Here is a 12,477-nt window from a genome sequence, read left to right as displayed (position 1 = left end):
TATTGTTTAAAAGATCTTAAAAACCAACAGGATCAAAGCCTGCCAAGCCTATGCAATGTATCCTTAACCAGTCTGTGTAGGAATTTACAGCCGAGCATGAGGTGTGACAGTCCCTTGGAGCCACTGAGAGATCCTGCTGTTGCTGCTGCTGCTGCTGCTGTTATGGTTGCTGCTGCTGCTGCATACCCTAATGGGTAAAGTTCAACGACGGCCTGACAGTCACTTGGAGGAACTCCTGCTTGATTCCATCACCTGAGTCTGCTTCCTGGTTGACTGCTGCTAAATCTAAGATCTTGTGGGACATTCTTTTGGGTGATATCCAGAAACCCTCTCTTCCCACAGTGGATATTGGGGACAAGGATATCACTGGCTTGCTTGTCTTAGGCACTTCAGTGCATAATGACTGGAAATCCACTCTATGGTCACAGCCTAGTTTGGCTCTGGTATGGTAATAACCTGAGTGTGTTATCAATGGAGGTAATACTCTTAGCCTTAAAATCTAGCAAGCTTCTGCATCACAGTGGTGCCTTAAGGCTGTTCTAAGATAAAGGTTCTGCAAGCCAAAGGAAAATTGGGCTTGTAACACTGGAATTACCCCGTGTGTGTCAACAGCCGTTTTTAACCCAACTAGGGATTATTGTGTACTAGTGCAAATTTGGCCCCCCATCACCTACCATCCCGATGAATTTGTCCTCCAGTATTTCGAGAACCCTGTATACAGGGACAACAGAGAACCTGTAACTCTCTCCCTAGCTGTTCTTTTGGGCCTTGGAGGAATAATGGCCGGAATCGCCACAGGAACCACAGCCCTGATGAAGGCAGATCAATACATGCTCCTACATCAGGCTGTAAATAAAGACTTCAAGACCCTAGAAAAGTCTGTCCGGGCGTTGACAGACTCCGTAAGCCCCTTAGCTGAGGTAGTCCTCCAAAATGAAGGGGGTTAGACTTGCTTTTTCTAAAGGAAGGGGGCCTATGTGCAGCCTTAAAAGAAGAGTGTTGTTTTTACGCTAACAAAACAGGAGTAATAATCGAGACCCTAGACAAACTCAAAGAGAGGCTAGATAAAAGAAAGCGGGAATTTGAGTCCCAACAGAGCTGGTATGAAGGATTATGGAACAAGTCTCGGTGGTTCACTACCCTATTATCCTCCTTGATGGGACCACTTATACTACTAATGCTAATCCTTACTTTAGGCCCTTACATTGTGAACCGCTTGATACAACTTGTAAAAGACCGCCTATCGGTAATACAGGCCCTAGTTTTGACCCAACAATATCAAGCCCTCAGGCAACAGGAAACTGGTAATTAATATGAAAAAGGACAACACCGGCCTCTAAGGTTAGAGGCACTAACAAAAGAAATGGGGGAATGAAAGACCCCCTCCCCAACCAACCAGGCCCTGAGCCTCTTTGTAGGGGAACAGAGTTTTGTATCTAACCAAGCTATTTCTGGCTTCTGTAACATGCTTTGCTTTTCTATTACCCCACACTCCCCCTTTGATAACTAACCTCACCAGTTAATCAACAAGCCCACACCCTACTAACTAATCCCACCCCGCAGTCAGCCCCCTGGTGTGAGCGAAGGACAGGCGCTGACAAAGGTCACTTCCTCATACCAAGGGCGGGAGACACACAACTCGGGGCATGTACACCGAGGGACCCCCTCGAACAGTGATTGGCCAAAACACATGATTTGTTTTAAAAGGATTGGCTGCCTGCATGCAGACCAGGTTGTAATACTTTAAATTTACTGGCTGAAAAAGCACGGGCACTCCTGTAACGGACAGAGGGGTCCCATAAAAGGACCATCCCCGGGACTGCTCGGGGTTCCCAGCCACTGACCCGAACCTTGCGGATCTCGAGGTCACGTGCACCTGGGAACCTGGGCATGCCCAAATAAAACCCTCTTGCCTTTTGCATCTGGTGTCGTCTGACTGGTGCTTGGGGCAGGGAGGTCCTGATATGGGGGACACCCGAAGTCGGGGGTCTTTCAGTTGTGGGGCTTGAAGTTGTGTTGGCCTGGGCTCTGTCCCTGAGCAAAGCTACTCACGGCTATTGCTCTACCACTTTGAGCCACAGCTCATTTCCAGATTTCCAGTGTTTCATTGGAGATAAGAGTATCTTGGACTTTTCCTGCCCAGACTGGCTTTGAACTGAAATCTTCAAATCTCAGCCCCCTGCGTAGCTAGGATTACAGGGATGAGCCACCAGTGCTTGTCTCTCTTCAATGATGCAATCTGACAGATTTATGGCAATGATTTATGGAGACAGTAACTCAAACTAGAACAGGGCCAGTGCCTAACAAAGAGGAAGTTACATCTCTGGAGCCACATCAGGGAACATGGAATGGAACATAAGTAAGTATTGGCTTTTCCGGCCACAAGGAAGTGAAATTGATCAAGCGGTTCGTGCTGCTGTTGTAGCCCAGACTCCCAGGTTCACTGCAGTGTACACATGCTGCTATGGTCCCTGGGAACATTGTGGCTTCATGCCTCCCTGCCTTTGCCTGAGCCCTAGGCTTCACCTGATAGGTCCACCAATCTAAAGTTGGCTGCTTTGCACTCTATCTATATTCAGGAAATTTCCCAACATAGAAGAGGCCCTGCCTATCTGAGATATTTCCCACCTTGCTAGCCTTCTCCACACAGCAGGGAATAGACTTCTTCCAGCTGTGGCTCCCTGAGATGTCATTTACAAAGGAGCAACACGAGGCAGTGGGAATGGTTTGTCATGCAAAGCTGGTGATGAAAGTGTCCAGCTTTGGACCAGCACGTTCTGTCAGGGGCTCAGGAGCCTTGTCTGAGGAAGCTGTTTGCAGGGCCCCAGATCACCTTCAACAATCATTAAGTCCCTTAGTCAATTATAATCAGCGGCCTAAGTGATGTGCCAAAGTTCATCCTCTCAACAAAGGGCCAGTTGTGGTGCAAACCCCACCCTTTCACGAGGTTGCTAATGGGCCTCCTCAGAGAGCTTCCTCCTCATCCTTTACTGATGCCCTTCTGGAATCTACCCATTCACAGTTTGGATCTTCTGTATTCCTCAAAGGCTCATGGGTTGAAGGCTAGGAATCCAACCTGTGTTATCTATTGGGGACAGGGGGAAATCTTTTATTTACTTATGTTTGTAGCATCAAATCATATTTAATAAACTATTTCTTCCATTCTAAAAATGAGCACATTATATTGAAATAGGCAGACACTAGTTAAAAAGGATCTACTACATTTGAAGAACACAGTTCCTGGGTTAGAAACATTTCTTACCACCTCACCTTTACTATTGAGGAGAAATATTGTCCAACATTTGTAATATATGAGTACTTCCATGAAATACTTATTTGAAAAAAAACTTTCCTTATATCACTATTATGATGCAAGTCTTCCATTGTACAAATTACAAAACAGGCACAAAGATCAGTTCTTGCTAGTTGGTTCATAACTGCATAGCCAGAGCTGCTGCTTATGATCTGATTCTACAGTATTCACCAATTGCAGGAATTAAAAAAGGGCCATGCCTCTTGGGGTTCTGAGATAATTCTTTTCATTACAATTTACTGTTCATAAATGTTTAAGTAAGCTTAAAAATTCATATGAAAGGGGCTGGGAAGGTGGCTCAGTGGTAGAGCGCTTGCCTTGCAAGCATGAGGCCCTGGGTTTGATTCCTCAGCACCACATAAGCAAAAAGAAAAAAGCTGGAAGTGGTGCTGTGGCTCAAGTGGTAGAGCGCTAGCCTTGAGCTGAAGAGCTGAGGGACAGCGCCCAGGCCCAGAGTTCAGGCCTCACGACTGCACCCCCCAAAAAAAATTCATATGAAAGATGTAAGCAAGAAGTCTTCTATAAATGGGAGGATTCTAAACTGTAAATCTGCTACACATGACTTAAAGTGAGAAATATGCAATTATATTTAACCTGTAACTGTATTAGATTTTGATATTTCTTTTATAAGCTGTTGAGTGTGAATATTACTAAACCTTCCCTTTCCATTTATGCTTCTGAGAATGAAGGAAGGGACCCAGGCTTAAAGTAACTGAAATATCCTCCACATGGTTTGGTATGAACACTGGCAAAGTGTAAGCCTTTGTTCTTTCAAGTCCAAAGAGAAGATAAAAAGTCTCTGATTTGAAATCAAAATCGATTTCTGTTCTACTGGCCATGGTTTGACTATTAACATAAATCTTCATTGGAGGATTTCCCAGGATGAGTTTGCAGATGGCGGTTATTGCCATTTTAATGTTTTGGAAAGACCCAAGGATGTGAACTTTCACATCAGCCCAAACTATCCATGTCCGTGTTATATTCTCGATGATGAATTTTGGTTTCTTTCTTCCTTTGCTAGTAATTCCTCCTACTGCCCTTGACAAATCATCTCCTTTAAGGGCGTACCGTCTTACATTTCAAAAGTCTCTAGAAAGTGATCTTCCAGCCTGATGAGAGAAAGTGCGCCCTCTTCCTGAAACCCTTCACAAAATCAGCTGCTTTTGTCAGAGCACTAAATCCTTGGTTTCCTCACAAGTTCTGATTTCTACATTCCTTGATTTCAAGTGAAAGCATATTTAAACTCCCAAATGTTTTACAATAGAAGTAATTATCTCCATTCAGTTTTAAGAGTGTGTATCTATTAGCAGGGACTGAAATTGTCTGTCTTTCTTCTTTCCCATTCAGGAATCTATCCCAAGCAAGGGGAGGAAAATCTCGCCTCTGGCTGACCAGGCCTCCTCCTTGTCAATGCAGTTGATCCTCTGTGCTCTCCTGCGGAATATAGCTACTAAGCATGTCGGCCAGCCACCCTCAGGGGTGATCTGGGTAGAGACATCCTAGGCCCCAGCGTCCTGTCCTGTATCTTCATCTATGCCATCTCCACTGAGAAATCTTTATTTTTAAATTTATAAACTTTCCCAGATACATTTATTTATTGGCATATATTAAATTATATACGGTAAAGGGTTTCATCACAACATTTTTTTTTGTCATGGGGCTTGTCATGGGCCACTGTTTCTTTCTTTCTTTCTTTTTTTTTTTGGGTCCGGTCATGGGGCCTGACCTCTGGGCCTAAACACTGTCCCTCAGCTCTTCAGCTCAAGGCTAGCACTCTACCACTTGAGCCACAGCACCACTTCCAGCTTTTTTCTTTTTTGCTTATGTGGTGCTGAGGAATCAAACCCAGGGCCTCATGCATGCAAGGCAAGTGCTCTACCACTAAGCCACCTTCCCAGCCCCCATTACAACATCTTTATACATGCATATAATGTACTTTTGTCATATCTGGGGAGGTGGTGGAACTTCTAGGAGCTAGGGCCTAGCAGGAGGAAGCTAAGTCATTAGGCTATGGAGAAACTGTCCCTCTCTCAACTCTTTCCCTCCCTCCCTTCCTTCTTTCCTCACTCCTTTCTTTGCTCCCTCTCTCCCTTCTTCTTTCTTCCTATCCTCTGTCCCTCCCTTCTTTCTTCCCTGTTTCCTGGCTGCCAGGAGGCAAGCACCTTTGCCCCCCCCATACCTCTCCCCCCTCATGATTTTCTGACTCACTACAGATTCAGACACAATGAAGAAAACCAATTATTGATGGAGATCTCTACAGTGCTGAGCAAAAACAAATCCTGCTTTTGTGTTTATTGCCTCAGGTCACAGTGACTAAATAATGACTACTAGCACATCACCCTTTCCATTCTCCTCTTGTTCATGCATCCAGAATTATAATTACTTCTGTCTTTCTTCTCTACTTGCATGGAGATTTCTGTACCCTTCAGCATTTAGGATGGAGGAAAGATTTAGCATGGACAGGTGCTAAAGATGGCTTGTTACTGACCTGAAGCAGTGTGCAGATTCATTAGTATACTAAGGGTCCCAGAGGAATAGGTAAATAAAAAAGATCAGAAGAGAAATGGAATTGTGGAAAAGGTGATCTGGGTACAGTTGTGATCCTGGACAAAAGTGAGCTCAAAGCTACTGTGGACTACATAGAGAGTTTAAGGCCAGCCTGGGATAAATAATGAGACCCTGTCAAAAAACATGCAGAATAAGTGGGAAACAGCAACATACAACAAAGGGGCCCATCAGCTGCACTGGACATAGAAGAAAAAGAACTAAGCAACCAAAGACAGCAATGGGAAGGGAGAAATGAGAGGGAAAGAGGGAACAGCCTACACTAAGCCTAGGAAAGAAGTGTAAACATCACCTGATGTGGAAGAAATAATCTGTATTGTCAAAGCTCATAGAAATCACAAACTTTATAGACCATGATAATGGCAATTTGCCTTGTGAAGGTGAAAATGTGTTTGTGACTTTAAGTATCACTATTCCACAATACTGTGAAATATGTGAAATTTATGTAATCACCTAATCTCAATTTTAAAAAAAGGCCGGGCACTGGTGGCTCATGCCTGTAATCCTAGCTACTCAGGAAGCTGAGATCTGAGGATCACGGTTCAAAGCCAGCCGGAGTAGGAAAGACCGTGAGACTCCTATCTCCAATAAACCACCAGAAAACCGGAAGTGGTGCTGTAGCTCAAGTGGTAGAGCGCTCGCTTTGAGCTGAAGAGCTGAGGGACAGCGCCCAGACCCAGAGTTCAAGCTCCACGACCGACAAAAAAAAAAAAAAGATAAGAAAAGTGAGAGAAGGGATGGATGGGTTAGGAGTGATGGGTGACAATGTTATCAGACACCTTGTACTCATATACTGTTTTGTAGAATGGGAACTCCTTTGTACAACTACTTAAAGACAATAATAATTTTAAAAAGTTAAAAAAAGGACAAAGACACAAAAAATAGCTGACAGGAAGAGAAAATCGAAAGAAGTTCCCTTACCTCCTTTAAAACATTGCAGTTATCTTTCTTTCTTTCTTTTCTTTCTTTCTTTCTTTCTTTCCTTTCTTTCTTTCCTTCCTTCCTTCCTTCCTTCCTTCCTTCCTTCCTTCCTTCCTTCCTTCTTTCCTTCTTTCTTTCTTTCTTTCTTTCTTTCTTTCTTTCTTTCTTTCTTTCTTTCTTTCTTTCTTTCTTTCTTTCTTTCTTTGTTGGTTGTGAGCCTGAACTCTGGGCCTGGGTGCTGTCCCTCAGTGAGCGCTGAAGAACTGAAGAACTAGTGACACTTCCAGCTTTTTCTGCTTATGTGGTGCTGAGGAATTGAACCCAAGGCCTGATAAAGGCAAGGCAAACACTATACCACAGAGCCACCTTCCCAGCCCTACAATTATTTATTTTCTTTTCTTTTTGGGCCAGTTCTGGGGCTTGAACTCAGGGCTTGGGCCCTGATTTTCTTGTTTGTTTGTTTTTGTGGGTCTGGTCATGGGGCCTGAACTCTGGGCCTGGGCGCTGTCCCTCAGCTCTTCAGCTCAAGGCTAGCGCTCTACCACTTGAGCCACAGCGCCACTTTTGGCTTTTTTCTTTTTGCTTATGTGGTGCTGAGGAATCAAACCCAGGGCTCTGGCATGCAAGGCATGTGCTCTACCACTGAGCCACCTTCCCAGCCCCCTGATTTTCTTTTACTCAAGGCTAGCACTCTACCACTTGAGCCACAACACCACTGCTGGCTTTTTCTGTTTACATGTTACTAAGAAATTGAACCTTCATTCATGTTAGGCAAATATTCTACCACAAAGCCACATTCCCAGCCCTGTAACTATTATTTCTTTGGAAGAATATTCTTTTTATTCCATACGGATTGATAAAAATACAAATGCATATCTATTTATTTCAAATACAAATTCTACCTGATTCTAGCCAAGTCTTGGGGACATGGCTCAAATGATAGGTCATTTGATAAGCAAGCTCAAAGCCCTGGGTTCAATCCTCAGATGGAGAAAAAGGGAAAGGAATAAAACAAACAAAAAGCCTGAGGTACTATTTAACAAACGTTGTATCAGCAGACAAGAATATTTAATGTTCTCAGTCCAAGATGTTTTGAGGTTTTATTTGTAGCTCCATTTAACACTTGGTGAAATTACTTCTTGTATGGTGTCATTAACCAGCACATTGTGAAACTCTGTTGCCCTTGCAAAGGATTGCTTTTTCATGAGACCAGTCTGTCCCTCCTGCCTGCGTCACACCTGCTCTCACCCCAGATCGGCTACTGTGATGTTCGGGTGGGGGGGGGGGGTGGGGGGGGTGGGGGTGTTGCACAATCCCCAGCGGGGCCAGCATCAGAGAGGCCGTGCATTGCTGTGTTTGCTGTTTGGAACCAAAATACTTTGGGTTCACCCATGTATTCTGACAGCAGTGATCTATATTTCTAAGGGGTGAGGGTTCCTAAAGATTTATCCTTGGAATAAGTTTGCTTAGAAACTTTCTTGACTTCATGTCAACCAGGTGACTTTCTAGTCTGTTCTTTGAGCTATATTTTTTTCTGTGTCTTTCTTTTGGTGCCAATCCTGTGGTTTGATATCAGGACCTTGGGGCACTAGGCCTGAGGTTTTTTGTTTTGTTTTGTGGCTAAAGGCTAGTGAGCTGCCGTGACTTTTATTTAAAATATATTTTAATTTTAATTTAATTTAATTTTATTTTATTTTTCGGTTGGTCGTGGGGCCCGAACTCTGGGCCCAGGTGCTGTCCTTCAGTTCTTCAGCTCAAGGCTAGCGCTCTACCACTTGAGCCACAGCGCCACTTCCAGCTTTTTCTTCTTATGTGGTGCTAAGGAATCGAACCTAGGGCCTCATGCATGCAAGGCAAGCACTCTACCACTGAGCCACCTTCCCATCCCCTTAAAATATATTTTTTAAATTATCTTTTTGGGCTGGGAATGTGGCTTAATGATAAAGTGCTTGCCTTGCATGCATGAAGGCCTGCGTTCAATTCCTCAGCACTACATCTAAACAGAAAAAGCTGGAAGTGGTGCTGTGGCTCAAGTGGTAGAGCAATAGCCTTGAGGACAAAGAAGCTTAGGGACAGAGTCCAGTCCCTGAATTCAAGCCCCTGGACTTGCAAAAAAATTATGTTTTTAAGTAGTTGTTCAAAGGAATTTCCATTTTGCCAAGCAGTTTATGAACACATCTTGATCAGTGTCACTCGTTTCATCATTCTACCCCATCCTTCCCAACCCCTCCCCTTCCCTCAATTGTCTTAATTTTGTAGGATATTCATTGAAGTTCATGACTGCTTTCTCCCTGCACCCTTCTATTCATCTGTCTACCCCCCTCTACCACTTCAAGCTTTTTTTTTTCTTTAGTGGTTAATGAGAGATAAAAAGCTCATAGACTTTCCTACCCTTACAACTGGCTTTGAACTTTGATCCTTTGATTACAGCCTCTTGAGGAGCTAGGATTACAGGCGTGAGCCACCAGTGAGTGCTAGGCTTGAGGTCCTGTATGTTAACATCATCTATGTATTTGTATTTCTCTCACCCTGTGTTTTTTTTTTTTTTTTTTTTTTTTGAGCTCTTCATTTGCAGGCCCACTGTGCTAGGCATGGGGGTTTCCGTGTGCAAGCCAGCCAGAGGATAAAAGAATGAGGGTCTGTACTGTAAAGGTAACTTTGTAGGTCAGGAGCTAACATTTTGTGCAAAAATCTTGATTCTTAGTTAATAGAGCAAATTGAAGGTGTGGAAAGTGAAGGAGAGAGGAAACAAGTGTGGCTTGGGAGTGTTGAGAATGGAAAATAGCCTATGGAGGACAGAAGGGGAAGAAGGGATTAAAGGCAGAAAAGACAAAGCATTAGGTTGGGGACTGGTGGCTTAGTGTCTGGAGGAGCAGCCACCAACCATCCGGTGATGGATTACTCTGGCAGCCCTATGGAGCAACAGCAACAGAGCTTCCTAGGAGCCAGCAAGGCAGTCATCCTTTGGCTAGTTTTAAAAAGGTTAAGTGATTCACTAAAGGTCATATAGGGACTTCAGCATTGCCTCCAGGCTTGAAGTCCAGAGTGCTTTCTAAGCAGTAACAGGAGATCCAGGTGTGTCCTTAATGATATTCCCTTTTAGTCTCTTTTTCCTCAGCAAAACCATTGGGGCAAGTGGCATTGTTAGGCTGTGGAATATCCTAGCTTGTTACAAGTCACTTTAGGCAAGCCATCCAAACTCTATAGCTTGTTTCTGTTCAATTATGTTCCAGAAATTCAAATTCTAATACCAATGACTGCCCTGCTTATTGAGTTCCCCGATAGATATCTTTATAGCCACCACTGTGACCCAGGAGGTCTCTTGCTCTCAACATTAAGCACTAATACATGCCATGTCAAATATTAAGTCACTGATCCATGCCCACAATCATAGAGACGAATGGACAATAATGCAATGCCATGTCCTACAAGCTGGAAATTTAGTTTTCTTTCCTCTCTTTCTCTCTTTCTTTCTTGTCCTCCTCCTCCTCCCCTCTCCTCCTCCTTTTCCTTCTTTCTTTTTTTTTTTTGTTGGTCATGGGGCTTGAACTCTGGTCCTGGGTGCTGTTCCTCAGCTCTTCAGCTCAAGGCGAGCGCTCTACCACTTGAGCCACAGCCCCACTTCCAGGTTTCTGAGTGGTTTATTGGAGAAAAGAGTTTCACTGACTTTCCTGTGATCCTCAGAGCTCAGCCTCCTGAGTAGCTAGGATTACAGGCGTGAGCCACCCGTGCTCGGCCTCCTCCTCCTTTTCTTATTCTTTCTTTTTGTTCTTCTCCTCTTCCTCTTCCTCCTCCTTCACCTTTTTCTTTATTGTCAGTTCAAGGCTTAAACTAAAAAAAATCTGGTGGCTGGCTGGTGCTCTACCACTTGAGTTCTACTTTATTTTGGGGGTGGGGTAGTTCTAGGGTCTGGGCATCATTCCTGAGCACCATTTAGGGCTAGTTCCACTTCCACCTTTTGCTGGTTAATTGGAGCTAAGAGTTTCATAGACTTTCCTGTCTGGTCTAACCTTGAACCTTGATCCTCAAATCTCGGCCTTCTGAGTAGCTAAGATTAAGGTGTGAGCTACTGGCACCTGGTGTTCAGTACTGCGTTTTGCTGGTCAATTGGAAAATGAGTCTCTTAGCAAAATTAAGATTAATAGACTTTGTCAGAGAATCACGCAGACATCCAGGTACAGAGAACAAAGAAAGGTTTATTGCTGGGAAAGGGAGTCTGCAAGATTCCTCACAAGGGAGGAATGAGAAGAAGCACCAGCTATTGTCTGGGGTGCCCTATATAACTTAGGAGGTTTAGGAGGGGCTAGAAGGGGCTAGGAGGTAGAGACCCTGGTGTGGACGGGAGGGCCAGGTGCTTCATCATGGCGGACTAGGATTTATGGCTGCTATCCAAACAGTAGATAAGGGGCCCTGCAGCTGCCCAGACCTGAAGGTCACTCTAAGGGGCTCTTGTTGCCTTATATGGTGGTAGCTGCCCCAGAGAAGTGCCATCCCAAGGTAAAGGGGTTAGAAGTTGATTATTTACTGCCTTTACTACATAGACCTAGTGTTGCTTAGGAAGGGAGCATGCCAAGCTGTGGAGAGGGCAAGAAATGGACTAAGCTATGGGAAAGGACTCATTTTGCTAACAGAGTCTCTTGGACTTTTTTTTTTTCTCCAGCTGGCTTTGAACAGCCATCTGTACTCTATCTCCTCCAGGTAGCTGGAACTACAGCTATTGAGTCATTCTTTGGAAGTGTAATTTCTTCAATTTATTTTTTATTAGTATGTATTCAATGTAAAAGGGCTTTCATTGTGGTAGTTCTGTCCTGTCCAGGCTGGCTTTTAACTGCAACCCTCAGATCTCAGCCTCCTGAGTAGCTAGGATTACAGACGTGAGCCACCAGCGCCCGGCTCCTTTTAGTCTTCTAAAATGCAATGTTTCAAGGAAGAAAACACAAATGGTTGTGGTGGTGCACAACGGGAATCCAGCACTCAGGAGGGAGGATTTGATGCTAAGGTCAACCTGGGCTGCATAGTTGGACTCTGTTTCCACCCCCAAAACGCACAGAAGACAAGGCAGAAAATGAAAAGAAAGCAATAAAGCCTGAATCAAAGCAATGGGAAGGTAGTGACTAAGTACTATACGAAAGATCTATCCAAAGATCCTTCCAGTTGAGCAGGTGGCTAGCTCAGAAGAAAAACTCACTCCGATGTACATTTTCAGCTTTGCAGAAATGCGCCGGAGAACCCCAGATAACATTTCATTCATCAGAAACTGAGACCGGAGAGGCTGAGTTGGATCTGCAGTTTTCATCAGGATATTTGCTAGAATGTCACTGGGGGTGGATTTCCTTGGGGGAGAAATATTGCTAATAATAATAATAATAATAATAATAATAATAACTGGCAATGTGTACACTAATTTTTCATCCAGTTCTTCACCATATTTCATCCAATTTTTCATCATCTTCGTTTGCAATTTACCATTAAACCACAGCCTCTCAGCCTCGGGTCCTCAGGGAGCCCCTGTAGCGACAGGGCACCGCTGAGTCCTGTCCAGGCGGTGCGCAGGGGCTCACGGGTCTAGCGAGCATCCCCAGCTCAGGAACTCCGGTCCGCCGCGGCCGCGCGGGTCCCCGCCGACTTCCGCTTCCCGGGAGTGCGCTGGGCCGTGCGGGCTCGCGCCTCCAATCCCC

The 12,477-nt window shown here is 44.4% G+C and overlaps 1 pseudogene; it reads right to left on the bottom strand.

Annotated features, from left to right (window-relative positions):
• Positions 1-3,963: 3,963 nt before the first annotated feature.
• On the bottom strand, positions 3,964-12,248 carry LOC138817893 (RNA-binding protein PNO1 pseudogene; annotated as a pseudogene).
• Between the last annotated feature and the right edge of the window lie 229 nt (positions 12,249-12,477).

This window comes from Dipodomys merriami, unplaced genomic scaffold, assembly GCF_024711535.1.
Source record: "Dipodomys merriami isolate MVZ:Mamm:240054 unplaced genomic scaffold, mDipMer1.0.p SCAF_700, whole genome shotgun sequence".
NCBI classification, from domain to species: Eukaryota; Metazoa; Chordata; class Mammalia; order Rodentia; family Heteromyidae; genus Dipodomys; species Dipodomys merriami.
The sequence above is the reverse complement of the archived record's forward strand: the minus strand, read 5'-3'. Positions and strand labels throughout refer to the sequence as shown.